The 16,592-nt window shown below is 39.4% G+C and overlaps 1 protein-coding gene across 1 annotated transcript in view; it reads left to right on the forward strand.

The window, feature by feature from the left end:
* GNG12 (G protein subunit gamma 12) overlaps window positions 1-16,592 on the forward strand; it is a 129,106-nt gene that overhangs the window by 14,479 nt on the left and 98,035 nt on the right. The gene's annotated exons all lie outside the window — the stretch shown is intronic.

A 16,592-nucleotide genomic window follows, 5' to 3' on the forward strand; every position in this document is an offset into this window, starting at 1 on the left:
AAAAACAAAAACAAAAAACATTAGCTGGGTGCAGTGGCGTGTGCCTGTAGTCCTAGCTACTCGGGAGGCTGAGGTGGGAGGATTGTCTGGGCCCAGGAGTTTGAGGCTGCAGTGAGCCATGATTGTACCACTGCACTCCAGCCTGGGCAGCAGAATGAGACATCTCAAAAACAAAAAAAAAAAAAAAAGAAACAAAACATTTATTAACATTTATTAAACACCAAACACCAACTGTTTACTAGGCACCTGCTGCCTTCCCTTTCTTCCCTGAGGACCAGTAAGCTAATGAGGAAGACAGACACAAAAATAAATAATGACAGAATAATAGGCATGTTATATGGCATTGTGAATACAGCAGTATGGAAGCACAGAGGAGGGGTGTGCTGGGCTATGCCTGGGTCAGGGCAGGGCACTGGGGAGGTCAGGAATGGGGTCATAGTCAGGGTGGAGACAGTGTGTGGAAAGATTATGATCTAGGTTTTGGGCCCACAGCCAAAGCCCAACTCTGCCATTCACTAGCCATATGACTTTGAGAGACTGCCTCTCTGAACTTGCGAGGTAGGTAGGTATTGCTTTCCTTGTCTGTAAAATGGGGAAAGCAGTACCTACCTACCTCACAAGGTTGTTTTGAGGCTCACTCGAGATTGTATACATAAAGTGCTCAGATGAGTACCTGACCATCAATATTTACTTGCTGTCTGTCACCTTGTCCTCTTCTCTCCTCCATCTGCGGACTTATGTAAATTTTCTGTTGTCTGGCTTCCCAGTAGCATGCTATTCAGCCATCATACTAATTATTACATTGAATTATGTAGCTTTATCTACCACATTTCTGTTTCCCCCATGGAATGTATTGTACCCTTTGAATTCAGTGGCCTTTTTTTCATCTTTATATTGTCAGTGATAGGCAGTGTCCCATGCATAGAAGACTCAATGTCTAGAGAAGTTGTATCAAAATAACTTTAAGCACTTTGCACTTTTCAAAAAGCTTTCTGAGGAGTCTAGTCAAACATTAATTTCCACTTTACAGATGGGGACACTGAGGCACTTTCTAGAAAGCTTCTGTTACTTGCCCAAGGTCATGGGCTAGCAAAGGGCAAAGGTGGAGTTAGAGCCCCACACCTCTTGTTTTCCTGCTTTTGTGCTGCCTCATTAAATCCAACTCTAGTGAGCTGGGAGTTGTCGGGTGCTGGCCAGGCTCAGGACCTCTTATCACTGGGCCCTGCCTGTCCTGAGAGAACGGCTGAGTAGGCAGGAGTCAGTCCTGGAGAGAGCCCCATCTACACCCTTCCCCACCCCTCTGGTTCACTGCTGCCCCACAGGTATTTAGGAGTCACACCCTAAGTGGCAGGGCCCACCTGGAAACCTGGGGTGGGGATGAGGGCAGAGGACTCCAGCTGGCTTGAGCTGGAGGAAGAGGGCCCTGTCCTAAGAGTGAGTAATTTGCAACTAGACTGGAAGGTGAGCGTGTCCAGGAGGAACAGGAGCCCAGATGAAGGCAGGAGTTGGAAAGTAGTGAAAGCCCTCCTTCCATGCATATCCAAAGGGCAGTGAATCTGTTTCTTAAATTTCTTTTCTCTCCTTCATAAACTTCCAATACATTTCCCTTCCACCCTCTTTGAAAGGGTGCCCTGTACACTGCCCAGGAGCATGTTCTGTGCTCCAGTCACTGTGGTCAGCTGTAATCTTCATTAGGTGGGTGGGGCAAAGGGATAAATTCACACTAAGGACTCTGACCTAAACTTTCTTGAGGAAAGCTCAAAATGTATGATTTCACACATTATCTTTTTCTTTCATTAGAAGAAAAGAAAAAAAAGTTTCAAGAGAATAGGCTCTAGCACCTTCCGCAGCCTAACTGAAGGCAGAAGGGACCAGGGCAGTGGTTTATAAACTATGTGCATGTTAGGATCAGCTGAGGAGTGACTGAAAATCACGGAGCCCCGGCCGCACCCAGCCCTGGCCTTGGGCCCAGAGGGTACAGTCTAATAAAGCTTCCAGGTGACTCCGGGGCGTGGTCAAGGTAGGAGTACTGGGAGAGCAGCCTTCTTGCTGCCAGAGTATACTGTAAGTCTCTGCAGTGCAGATGATTGACAGGAGGAGAACTCGGGATTTGGCTGCTGAGGAGTCTTGTGGATCCTGGCTCATTTCCTCATCCAGTTATGGAGTCTGTGAGAAGCCTTTGGGCAAAATCCTCCCTCATGCCAGCCCTCTGAGCTCCCCTTCCTCAACACATACCGAACCCTACCTTTGGGCTGTCTAAATGTGTCCATTAGGAAAAAAATGAAAACAGAAAACTCTTCCTACTTACAAATTATTGGTGTATGCTGCTAGGTAAAAACAAAAGGAATGTCCCTGAAGGAAGAACGTCACTGTTTCTATTTTGACACAGTAACCCACAGGGTAACAGCACAGCACTCTAGGGATGAGGGCCACAGGTACACAAGGAGCCTCTGCAAGTCCTTGCCCCGGCAAGTCGCGTTTCATGGAAAGTTTTCTTGAGAAAGCTAAAGTTGAGGATTCTGGGACATGAGTGTTACTCATGGCCAGCTTCATCATATGGAGGCTGGGAGCAAATTGTTTTTTCAAGAGGCGTATGTAGGCTATTGAATTTTGACTAGAAATGGCTTTAGTGGTCAACATTAATTTTGCTTTATATCCAGCAGCATTTCTTATTTTTATCAGGGATATAGGTGAAGGAAAAACTGTGAGGGAAGGCAACCCGTAAAGTTCTCATTCATAGAAATGATTTGTGACCTTGATTTCCTGGATACAAATACTATTTAAAAAATTTTAGAGAGGTTTTATTTGGATTGAATTTCCAACAACTGAGTTATGTGTTTCTTTAGTCCTAGGAGTAGTATAGTCAAACAGGCACAGGTTTCAATTCTGGCTTTGCAGCCTTGCACAAGTTACTGAAATCTACATATATTTCTCCATTCCCCCTTGAGAACTAGAAGTCTTTCATATGGTAACACTTTCCAGAAGCACCTGAAGGGAGTCCTTTGGGAACTTATGTGGCCACAAACTGGATAAAAATGAAAAATGAGATCTCAGAAGTGCAGCTTGGTTTTGAAAGTAACTTTTTACAACTTTGATTATGGGAAGTAACTTTGTTGTGTGTCTATTGTTGACCTGGCATTACAACTCCATTAGGGCAATATAATTAGTTCGTTTTACAGAAGCAGTACAACTCAGAGAGCTTCAGTAACTTGTGCAAGGCTGCAAAGCCAGAATTGAAACCTGTGCCTGTTTGACTATACTACTCCTAGGACTAAAGAAACACATAACTCAGTTGTTAATTTTCTAATAGCTTTAAGAGACTTGTTTCCTTTTATTGTACACAGAAGATTGTCCTGATAAGCATATAAAACATGAAAGCATATAAAGCATTGTAAAGCTCGAGGCTTAATGGAATTAGAATCTACGAGAGGACAGAAAGTCCAGGGAAGAGAAAGTGGAAGTGTTTCCTGGCAGGTACCATGTTTATAAAAAGCCCAGCAATCACTTATGTAAATTCATTTTTAAACTGGCTCATAACAGCTGCAAAGACTGAAATTGTCAGTTCCCAGCTCGATTGTCTTTTTATTGTTGTGACCCACCCTTGTTAAACAAGGAACTAATAGGTAGGAACAATTTTGCTGATGGTTATTATGCCTTTAGTTGACTGTTACACTAAATGCAGGATTTTTAGTTATTTCACCAGAAAACAATGCAGATTAAGTTCAGAGTGAACAGTGGAAAAATGACAGAATTAAAGGGTTGGTATTCTCCAAAATTTCTAAACAGGAAGAGCTTAGGGCTGGCAGGGTACAAGAGTGCTAAGAGACAAATCTGAAAGCCATTTGCTAAGCAAGCACAATTTTTGTTGTTGTTGTTTACTTTATGTGTTTCTGTAATGTTTTCTAATGATATTTTAAATTTTTACTTCTAAAGGGGGGAAAAGGTTCATTGTCAATATTAAAAAGGGGGCTCATGTAGTATTAGGGAGCAGGAGCCTGACTGGCAGGGTTTAAATCCCAGCTCTGACACTTGCTACCTTAGTGACCTTGAACAAGTTACCTTATCTTCCTCCTGGAATTATTGTGAGGCATAAGTTTTAATTACATACATGTGTGTGTATATACTACTATATATATATATATATGCTTACAACTGTGCCTGACACTGAATAGACTAGATACTCAATAAATGCTTGCCATTATTTTAATTACTTAGAACTTAATTAATTTAATTGGAGGAGGTGATAGAGATAATGGGGGAGGAAAAGATGCAAAAGTTGCCACAATTCAGCCTTCTGCAAATTCTTCCAGTATGATTAACTCTGTTTAGCTCAGTGATTTGAGGTTCATGGTTTTTTTAATTCTCATTGTATTCCATGTTTATATTCTACAGTATGGTATAGTGGGAAGATCAGTGAACTATTTAATATTTAAAAACTTAACATTTTAACTCTACTTTTAAAAAGTGTTCAGTGTGGCCTCTGCGGAAAATGTACTTTCAGTGGGGTCAAGGAAGACAGAAATTCTGTGCTGGAGACACAATTGTTCCAGTTTCCTTGGAACAGGGGCCTCCCATGCTTAGGCCCTAACTGATGCCTAAAAATCGTAATGAGCAATGTCATTTTCATTCTGTGGTTAAAAGGAAGCATACCATTCTTCTGAAGAAATATACATTTTTTCTGGTACTAAACTGTAACAGATTTATCATGTAGGTATAAGTTCTTATGAGAGGGCCTTTGGGGATAGGTTCTTCACTATCTTAAGTGGTTCTTCCGGTAAATATTTAGAGAAATTTTTCTTGTGGCTATTTCTTATGTTGACCCTTGAAATAATTAGAGGATACTATTCTTATTCAGTAACTGCATTTCTGCGGGAAATAATGAAGTCCAAGAGCATGTTCTCTTGATCTAATTTGACAAAGGGCCCAGTTTGGAAAGAAGAGTGGCTGGAGTCGGGAGCTTGCCATCTGAAGCTTTGGGGACAGAATTATGGGATATTACAACAGAAAGGGGCCATTCTCGTTATGGAGTCTAACTTCTTTTTGCAGATGAAGAAATGGATGCCCAGAGATTTGCCAAGTTCACATAGCTAATTGGTGGCAGCTCCAGGATTCCTGATTCCAGCTGCCCGTTCCAGCAACTATATCCTTGTCATAAACGGTGTACTTAAGAGTACCTCTGTGCAAAATGTTCTGCAATGAAGGACAGGTTAAGTTTGTCTGGTGTTGTAGCCACCAGCCACTTGTGTCTCTTGAGCATATGAAATATGACTACTATAACTTGGGAGTTAAATTTTGCTTTATTTAATTTTAATTAAACTTATTAATATATAGCTACCGTTTTGGGTAGCTCAGCTTTTATAGACATTTAGGAGGAGGAAAGGGCTTATCCTCATCTCCTACCTCATTCTCACCAAATGGCTCCAGTGCAGTTGCTTTGTGCCAAACCAAGAGAGTCACTCTCAGTCTCATCTCCTCGCCTCCTACCTCTCGAGATGAAAGTTAGCTCCTCTGTAAAATTGACATGAGTGGACTAGATGGCTCATTGAGGCCTCTTCCACTCTGAAGCATTATGACTTTAGACCTGGCTCTCCAGTGATCATCAGTGACCTTTAGCAGGGCACATAGTCTGCCCATACCTCAGTGTCCTTATCTGTCAGCTGAAATTAACACCCATTCTGCCCTCTCTCAGATTAGGAGAAGCTCAAAGTAGAAAATCAATGAGATGAACTCCGTTTACAACCTTTATTTTTAAATAATCTATGGTATCTGGAAATATTTTTGATTTTGATACAGATTTTTTTTTTCCAATAAGCTACAGCAGATCCTCATTGCCAGAATAGAGAAAATAATAACCCACAGCCCATATGAAATATGAGCTGGGAGACATGGTACTGATGAAAGATGACTGATTTGATCAGTGGGTGCTAGCTTTTATAATAACTTGCTTAACTTGGCATTCCCTAAGCCATTACTCCATAGTCAGCTGTTTATCTGGAAACCCAAAGCAGATCCCTTTTCCTGAGAACTGTGACTATCTATCTCGATTTTCCTTCTTTGGCTCCTTTACTCATTGTCAGCTTATGTAAGTTTCATTTGAATACTTGGAACTGCATGTTCTTCCGTAAACAAATGCAGCAAAAACCTTCTCATGATTGTTTCCTTGGTTATATCCTCTACATCAGTAGTTTTCAAACTTAATTCCTAGACAGTGATTCTCCACTGGCATATCTACTGCCCACTGCTCTGAGCCTCTGCTTTCTTCAGGAGTATATCACCAAACATTGATTGAGACATAAAATGTGTTTTTGACACCACACAGTAAGGAGGTCTTTTGACCCGATATGAATGGGGTACAGCTTGCTCTGGGCAGCAGACAGTGTAACATCAAGTTGAGGCTAGAAGTTACAAAGGATGTTGCAAAGAGAGCTAGATGGCACTTCTGAAAAGTTTTGTTCCAAGCATGTAAGGTAGCCAAGTCAGGCCAGGGATGTGGTACTGGAGGGTGACCCAGTGTGGAGTGGCTTAGTTGTGGATGCCCCTAGAAACCCCAGGAAGTATTATTTTACCGCCACAGGGTTTGCCTTATAATTATGGTCGAATCACTAAGTGTTGTGTTAGTCCTTTAATTCTGTCAATGGTGCCACCAAAAATTGTAGTATCTGTAACGATCAAAGAGCACTTCCCTGCCCCAGAGGTCCCTTGGGGATGGCTGCAGGGAACCAGGTGGGACCTCAATGGCACACATCGAGCTCCCCCTACCCAGTTCAATCAGAACCGGTTCAAGTTTATGTGTTCCACAGATCAGCTTTCTGAGTAAGATTCCTTTTGAAGAAAGGATTCCTCTGCTTATAAAGAAAAGAAGTTGAAAACTATGACTTTAGAGCAGCAGTTATCAATTTTTAATGAGCATCAGAATCACTTGGAGGGCTGTTAAAACACAGATTGCTGGGCCCACCACCAGAGGATTCAATGTGCCTGTGTTGCAGCTTGAAAATTTGCATTTTTAACCAGTTTCCAGGTGATGCTGATGCTGCCAGTCCAGGGGGTTGAACCACTGATTCTAGCAAACAGAAACGTTAACATTAACTGCCTGTTGCATTACATGTGATAAATTCCGTGTCATTTGGTCCTGAAAACCTTTTAAAGTATTTCTGTCCCCATGTACAAAGAATAAAACTGAGACATAGTTTCAGTAACTCACCAGTCATAACATGTGGTCATCACAGAACCGGAGTTTGAACCAGGTCTGGGTAAGGCCAGACCCCTTCCATATCCAAAATATCACTCGCCTTCCTTGTAGACCTATGGTTCCCAACCTGTGGTCCAAGGTGGGGAGGTGGAGGGAAGATTTATTGTATTGGTTTGCAAATCCAGATGTAAAGCAGACATTGCTGGCAGACTAAATGTCTCACAAATCAGTCTTTTTTTAGTCTTAATAAACTTTAAATTTTATAGCAGTTTTAGGTTCACAGCAGAATTGAGCAGAAAGTACAGAGAGTTCCCATATACCCACTGTCCCTATGCATAGCCTCCTCCACTATCCACATCCCACACCAGAGTAGTACATTTATTGCAATCAGTGGACCAAAGTTGACACATCATTATCAGCCAGAGTTCATAGTTTACATTAGGATTCACTTTTGGTGTTCTACATTCTATCGGTTTTGACTAATATATGATGACATAATTCACCAGTGTAGTATTATACAAAATAGTTTCACTGTCCTAAAAGTCCTGTGTGCTCTGCCTGTTCATTCCTCTCTCCCTCCTAACCCTTTGGCAACCACTGATATTTTTACTGTCTCCATAGTGGAATGTCAAATAGTCAGAATCTTACAGTACATAACCTTTTCATATTGACTTCTTTCACTTAGTAATATGCATTTAAGCTTCCTCTGTGTCTTTAATGGCTTGATAGCTCATTTCTTCTTAGCACTGAATAATATTCTATTGTATGGATGTGTCAAAGTTTATTTACCCACTGACTTACTAAAGGACATTTTGGTTTCTTTCAAGTTTTGGCAATTATGTACAAAGCTGTAAACATCCATGTGCAAATTTCTGTGCGGGCATACATGCGTCTTCAGTTTACTTAGGTAAATACAAAGTTGTATAATTACTGGATTATGTGGTTAAGAGTATGTCTAATTTTTTTTAACTGCCAAACTGTCTTCCAAAGTGGATGTACCATTTTGCATTCCCACAGTGAGAGTTCCTGTGGCTCCACATGTTCACCAGCATTTGGTGTCATCAGTGTTTTGGATTTTGGCTATTCTGGTAGGTGTGTGGTGGTATCTCATTGTTGTCTCAGTTTGCAATTCCCCAGTGATGTAATATTGAACCTATTTTCAGATGCTTATTTGCCATCTGTATGTTTTCTTTGGTGAGGTATATGTTCGGGTCACTTTTGATCATTTTTCAATCAAATTATTTTCTTATTCTTGAGTTTTAAGAGTTCTTTATATATATTTTGGACAGTAGTCCTTTATCAAAAGTGTCTTCTGCAAATATTTTCTCCCAGCCTGTGGCTTCTCATTCTCTTGACATTGTCTTTGGCAGAGAAGGTGGTTTTCATTTTAATGAAGTCTAGCTTATTCTCTGTTTTGTGGTTCATGCCTTTGGTGGTGTATGTAAAAGCCCATTGCCATACCCGTGGTCATCTACATTTTCTCCCATGTTTTCTTCTAGGAGTTTTCTAGTTTTGTGTTTTACATTTAGCTCTGTGATCACTTTTGAGTTAATTCTTATGAATGTTATAAGGTCTGTGTCTAGAGTCTTTCTTTTTTAGGGGAGGAGCGGGGGGATATGTGGATGTCCAGTTCTGGCACTATTTGTTGAAAATACTATTTTTGTTCCATTATATTACCTTTGCTCCTTTGTTGAAGATTGGCTGCCTATGTGGGTCTGTTTCTAGGCTCTATTGTGTTCCGTTGACCACTTATCCTATTTCTTGGCTAATACCACACTGCCGTAATTTCTCTAGCTTTTATAGTAAGTCTTGAAATCAAGTGACGTCAGTCCTCCAACTTTGTTCTTCAATATTGAGTTGGCTATTCTAGGCCTTTTGCTTCTCCGTACTTTATATTCAGTTTGTTTATATCCATAAAATAATTTTCTGGGATTTTGATTGTGATTGCACTGAATCTATAGGTCAAGTTGGGGAGAACTGACATCTTGACAATATTGTGTTTTTCTGTCTATGAACGTGGACTATCTCTTCATTTAGTTCTTCTCTGATATATTTCATCAGCATTTTGTAGTTTTTCTTATACAGATCTTATATATATTGTTAGATTTATACCTAAGCATTTCTTTTTGGGGGTGCTAATGTAAATGGTAATGTGTTTCTAATTTGAAATTCCACTTGTTCATGACTGGTATATAGGAAAGCAGTTGACTTTTGTATGTTAACCTTGTATTCTACAACCTTACTATTATTTCTTATTAGTTCCAGGAATTTTTTTGTCAGTTTTTTCAGAGATTTTACATAGATGTTCATGTCATCTTTGAAAAAGGCAGTTTTGTTTCCTCTTCTCCTATCTGTATATCTTTTATTTCTTTTATTTACTATTGCATTACCTGGGACTTGCAGTAAAAAGTTGAAAAGCAGTGATGAGAGGAACATCTTGGTCTTTTTCCTAATCATAGAGCAGGAAAACTCCAAGTTACTCACTATTAATTATGGGCTATTTTGTAGATGTTCTTTATCAAATTGAGGAAGTTCCCCTCTATTTTTAGTTTACATAGTTGTTTTAAAAAAAAATCATGAATAGATGGTGGATTTTGTCAAATGCTTTTTCTGCATCTATTGATACGATCATGTGACTTTTCTTTTTTAGCCTGTTGATGGGATGGATTCCATTAATTGATTTTCAGATGTTGAACCAGCCTTACTTTCCCTGAGGTAAATCTCCTTTGGTAGCAGTGTGTAATTCTTTTTTACATTGTTAGATTCAATTTGTTAGTATTTTATTGAGGATTTTTGCATCTCTTTTCATGAGAGATACTCTTAAGTTTTCTTGTAATGTCTTTATCTGGTTTTGGTCTTAGGGTAATGTTAGCCTTATAGAATGAGTTAGGATTTATTCTCCCTGCTTCTATCTTCTGCAAGAGATTCTAGAGAATTGTATTATTTCATCCTTAAATGTTTGGAAGAATTCACAAGTGAATCCATCAGAGCTTGGCGCTTTCTGTTTTGAACAGTTATTAATTATTGATTCAATTTCACTAATATAAATAGGCCTGTTGAGATTATCTGTTTTATGGATGTTGGCAGATTGTATCTTTCAAGGAGTGTGTCCATTTCATCTGGGTTATCAAATTTGTGGACATAGAGTTGTGCATGTATTTCTTTATTAGCCTTTTAATGTATATGGGATCCATAGTAGTGTTCCCTCCTTTATATCTAATATTGGTAATTTGTCTTCTTTGTGTTTTTCTCAGCCTCACTAGATGCTTATCAATTTTATTGACCGTGTCAAAAGAAAACTGCTTTTGGTTTCATTGATTTTTCTCAATTGGTTTTTTTCTGTTTAATTTCATTGATTTTTTTTGCTTTAATTATTTCTTTAATTTGAATTTTTATTTTTTATTTTTATTTTTCATTATATATTAATCATTGCCCATGCTTAATTTGAATTTTTTTCTAGTTTCTTAAGGTGGAAACTTAAATTACTGATTTTAGATCTTTCTTTTTTTCTGATATTTACATTTAATGCTATAAATTTCCCTCTCTTAAGCACTGCTTTTCCTTCAGCCCATAAATTTTGATTAGGTATATTTTCATTTTTATTAGTTCAAAATATTTTTAAATTTGAGATTTCTTCCTTGACTCATGTATTTTATAGAAGTGTGTTGTTTAATCACTAGGTATTTTGAGATTTTCTAGTTATCTTTCTGTTACTGAATTCTAGTTTAATTTCATTGTTGTCTAAAAGGAGACATTATATGGTTTATATTCTTTTAAATTTGTTAAGGTTTTTTTATGGCCCAGTATTTGGTCTGTCTTAGTGACTGTTCCATGTGAACTTGAAAAGAATGTGTGTTCTGTTGTTGTTGGATAAAGTAGTCTATAGAAGTCAATTATATCCAATTGATTGGTAGTGCCATTAAGTTCAACTGTTGGCTTTAATGTTTGTCTGCCTTATAGATGTGTCCATTTCTGATAGAAGGGCATTGAAATCTCCAATTATAATGGTGGATTGATCTATTTGTCTTTGAAATTCTATTAGTTTTTTACCTAGCTTATTTTGACACTGTTCTCAGGTGCATACATGACAAATATTGTTATGTTGTTAGTGAATTGACCCCTTTATCATTGTGATGCCTGTCTTTATTCCTGGTAACTTTCCTTGTCAGCTCTGCCTGAAAATATTAATATAGCTACTCCTGTTTTCTCTATTAGTTTTAGCAGGGTATGTCTTTATCCCTTTACAGTCATCCCTTGGTATACACAGGGGATTGGTTCCAGGACCACCCCTCTGCCCTGCATATAACCCAAATCTGTACATACTCAAGTCCCACAGTTGGCCCTGTGGAACCCGCACATATGGAAAGTTGGCCCTCCATATATGTGGGTTTCACATCCTGTAAATATTAAATATTGTATTTTCCATCCTTGTTTGAAAAAAATCCAAGTAGAAGTGGACCTTCTCAGTTCAAACCTGGGTTGTTCCAGGATCAGTTGTATGTATGAACATAGGCATATATCATTGGATATATTGTTGCTATTTTTTAACAAAGTATATCTGTTAAATCAATTAAAATTAAGAAAAATTAAAGTTAGTATTTTACCTTCACTTACGCATTCTCTGATGCTTTCTTTCTTTATGTAGATCTGAGTTTCTAACCTGTATCCTTTTCCTTCTCTCTGAAGAACTTCTTTTAATATTTCTTACAAGGCAGGTCTACTGGCACCAAATTCCCTCAGTTGTTTTTTAATCTGAGAATGTTTTTATTCCTCTTTTATTTTTGAAGTATAATTTTTCAGGGTACATAATTCTAGGTTACTGGTTTTTTTCTGTCAGTACTTTATATGATTCATTCCACTCTCTTGCTTACATCAATTCTGAGAAGTCAGTGTAATTATCCTTGGTCCTGGATGGGTAAGATTTGTTTTTTCTTCTTTGAAAAGTTTTTATCTTTGATTTTCTGAAGTTGGAATATGTTATGCCTAGGTTTTTCTTTTTTCTTTTTTTTTTTTTTTAAGTATTTATTCTGATTGGTGTTTCTGAGCTTCCTGAATTCTATGGTTTGGTGTCTGACATTAATTTGGGGAAATTTTCAGTCATTATTGCCTCAGATAGTGCTTCTGTTTCTTTCTCTTTATTTTTCTGGCATTCTCATTACATGTATGTTACACCTTTTGTAGACATGCTATAATTCTTAGATATTCTGTTTTGCTTCTTTTCATCTTTTTTCTCTTTGCTTTTCAGATTTTGAGGTTCTATTGTCATATCTTCAAGCTTAGAGATTCTTTCCTCAGCCCTCTTCAGTCTACTAATGAACTTATCAAAGGCATTCTTTGTTTCTGTCTTTTAAAATTCTTAGAATTTCCATGTTTCTACTTACATTATTCATCTGTTCTTGCATGTTGCCTACTTTTTCCATTAAAGCCCTTAGCTTATTAATCTTAAATTTTAAAAATTCCTGATCTGATAATTCAGCGTTCCTGCAATTTCTGATTCTGGTTCTGATGCTTGTTCAGTTCCTTCAGTGTTTTTTGTCTTTTAGTATGCCTTGTAATTTGAATGAAAGGCAGACATGATGTACCAGGTGCAGGAAATGTGATAAACAGGCTTTTAGGAACATGGAGGTGAAGTGTGGGATAGCAGAAGTGTTCTGTACCTCTGTGGTTAGATCTGAGGCTTTAGATGAGTCTTGCACCCTGGACTATGAACCTCACGAGTGCTTCCCAGTATTTTTTGTTCCCTTAGGTGGGACAGGATAACAAGAGGGTACTAGAGTTGGGTATTTCTTTTCCCCAGATAAGTTAGGCTCTGTTAAAACCCAAACAGATTAGGCTCTGGAAAAATAATTTCCTCTGAGGACAGTCCATATTGAGAATAGAATGTTCTGGTATATTTCAAAATGCTTTTTTCTCCCTCCCCCTGCTGGAAGCATGAAGGGATTTTTCATCCCTATTCAGTGAGGACCTGAGAGAGCTTCTGGAGGTAAAACTCACAAATGTATGTCTTCCCATTCCCCCATTACTAGATTTCCCTGAAGTTTTTAACTCCTTGGCTTCTCCACACTAAGTCTCTAGCAGTTTGTTGGTTACAGCTCAGGTTTTTCCACCTCAGTGCTGGTTCCCACAGAGGCTTCTGCTTGAAGGTTTCTAATCCTGTATACTATGATTTTCTGTGTCCACCTGCCTTTCTCTTTAAATTTTGGGGCAGTGGTTTTTCCTTGTCACCTTACTTCTTTACTACATCTAAGAAAAGTTGTTGATTTTTCCATTTATTCACCTTTTTAGTTGTTAGGAGCGAGTGACAAAAACTAAACTCCTTGCGTGCCCAACTGGCTAAATGTCTGTTTTTCAAATGCACTTTTATGATAAAGACACTATGGAGTCATATCAGGTGTCTCAGCTGAACAGAGTTAATGTGCACCTAGCATTTTCTCAATGCGCACTGAAAGTACAACTTCTGCAGCTGAGTGCTTGGGAAGTTTTTGGTTTTTGTTTCTAATAGCACAAAGTTGTCTTCATAACTAGAAAAGATGGGGAATTATTTCACTAAAGCACTTTGGTTGCCTTTTCTAAGTCTAGGGGCAGTGGGAAGTAAGAAGGCATAATATTAATTAACTGATTTTTATTTGAAGAGGTTACTGGAGAAAGTAATACTCTCATGTTGATTAATTCCACCAGGAATTCATGCCATGTGACTTCAGCTGCAGGGCCCCAGTGGGAATAGGATTTCTTCCCTCCTGCTCTCAATTGAGGCCCTGCCCTCATCTCTTGCCCGCAACCTTTAACCTGCTTTCTCAGCTTCTCCCTATCCCTCTTCTTTCTCTCTTGTTTGCCAAAGCCAGCCCTTCTGCCTGGACTCCATCCATCCTGTTGCCTAGATTCCTTACCCATCATCATCTCCTCTCCAGTTGCATGTTTTTTGCTTCTCTGCTGTTTCATTCAAATAATGTGGGTTTGTTTTGTTTTGTTTTGTTTTGTTGGTACACTTGCTGTGTAGCAGAAACGTTGTTCCCTTGTCTAACAGATGTGTTCAGGCCTGCCTCCTCTGCTCATGGTTATGATAATTAAACCCTTACCCTGTGTCAGACTTGTGCTAAGTATTCATCTTGCATCATTTACCACTGACTAGTTATGGGACATTGGATATGTTATCTACATTTTCTAAGCATCTCTAAAAAGGGAACATAACTTCATAAGGTTGTTGTGAAGATGAAAGTAAAATAATGCTCGCAAAGCACTTAACACAGGGCCTGATACCTTGTACACACTAATTATAGATATGGCGCAGGAAGCTCACCCATGAAGAAAGGGAGAAAAGTCATTGTCACCACTGTTTCCTCCTGATTTGCTTCTGCAGTCAGTCCTTCCAGGCTGCTGTTCTCTCACCCCTTTTACCTAATGCAGATCAGTGCTTCTCAACCTTTTTTTCATTGTCACCATATAAGGAGAAACATTAAGATAAATTAAATTTTTTTTTTAAATTTATAGAGATGAGTTCACTACCTTGTGCAGGCTGGTCTTGAACTCCCGGCCTCAAGCAATCCTCCTGCCTCAGGCTTCCAAAGTGCTGGGATTACAGGCATGAGCCACTGTGTCCAACCAATTAACTTTAAATTAAAATTTTCTCCCTAATGGGATAAATATTAAGGAATAAGATTTTTGGGATGTAGGATTGAGCTTTGGAGGACCACAGACCAATGTAATCTAAGAATTGTTTTACTTGCATCCCCTGAGAACCGGCTTCTACTCCCTAGTTGGGGCAATGTCCCTTGCAAGGAGAATGCCTGCATTAGACCCCCAACAGTGTTTTCTTTTGTGAAATACATTAGCTTCTTCTGGACTTTATCATCCTTGGTCTCTCTTAACACCTCTTAGTTCCTCTTGCTGCTGCTTCTCTTATGGCTCCATGTCTGTTTTCCTGGCTTCATCAACCATACAACAAAGACTGAGTGGGTGCTGTATGCAGAGATGTCCAGGACAGGGTCATGTATAGGGAGAGAGAGAGAGAGACACTCAGCTTTGCTATAGCAGGAAACCAACCAGGGAATGGTGGGCAGGAGCAGAGTCCAGTGGGAGCCCTGAGAAAGGAATGAACGAAGACTGTCTGGACAGGGGCAGAGGGTAGTGTGTGTGTGCTGGGGCATAGAGGGTGCAGCAACAGGACAAAGAGAGGTAGCCTGGGACACGACTGCCTCAGGGGTGGTGAGAGAGCCTGGGCCTTAAATGATGCTCTCCCTAATTATTTTTTGTTTCGTTTTTCCATAATCTTAATATATTACCTTAAAAATAACAAGTGCCGCTTTTTGAGAAACTCTGCTTCTGGGAAAGAGGCAGTGAGAGCAGAGCTTGCAGAAGTCTGGAGCCTGAAAGCATGAGATCTCAAGTTTGGCAGAGCAGCAGGAGTGGCTGGCTGGAGATGGGGCGGTAGAGCCAATGTGTGCCTTGCCGACAAGGGTTTGGAGCCAGTTAAAAGGTTTTAAGTAGATGCGTCCTTTTTGTGTCTCAGATCCTGTTTTCTTTCATTTTTCCATTTGCCCTAATTTACAATATCACGTGTCCCACAAACAATATTGATCCTTCACCCTGTGCCCTTCTTCCCTCATCCATTCCTTCCCTGCAGAGGACCTTCAGGTCTTTGCACTTTGGTAGCTACAGTACCAGCCTCCTTGGCCCCTTCATATCAGTTCATTCCTGTGGTCACCCAGGCTTGAAATCATGGAATGATCTAATGGCTTTTTCCCATTCTCTGGTCAAGAAACCACAAGCGGGGCTTATAGATTTGCTGTCCCTCTGGCACTGCCCAGGTTCATCCAGGCATTCCACAGATATTTCCTTCCCTCAGCCATATTTCCTCCTCTGTACCTCCCTCCTTCTTCTTCCTCACCCCCCTTCCTTCTTTTTTCCTTCCCCATTCCTCCCTCCCTTTCTTCCACTTTTTTGTAGGCAAAATTTATTGAGCGAAGAACGATGCTGGTGGCCTTGTATACATTTTTTCATTTAAACCTCACAACAACTCTATGAAATTATAGATTATTATCCCATTTTGCAGATAGGGAAACGTAAGAATCATACAGGAAAGGTAATTTCTCCAAATTCACACCATTAAGTGAGAATTGGGGGAAACCTGTGAAGTCTGACACTCCCCACCAAGTTACGGTTTTTCACTGAGAATGCTGAAATAGGACACAAATTGCTCTCTCGTCTTCCTTTTGATCTCCACTCCAAGTCATCCCAGATCTCATTGGGTATAATCTTTCGACAGCACAAATGTTGCCCTCTTAATAAAAACTTCTCGGTTCATAGACTACCTGCACCAACATCCAAGCCTCCCACTGTATGGCCTGAGTTTCTATCCCTTTGAAGAAATCAGCATGTAGGGAAGCAGTATGGGATTTGGTGCCCA

Source organism: Piliocolobus tephrosceles, chromosome 1 (assembly GCF_002776525.5).
Source record: "Piliocolobus tephrosceles isolate RC106 chromosome 1, ASM277652v3, whole genome shotgun sequence".
In the NCBI taxonomy this organism is placed as follows: domain Eukaryota; kingdom Metazoa; phylum Chordata; class Mammalia; order Primates; family Cercopithecidae; genus Piliocolobus; species Piliocolobus tephrosceles.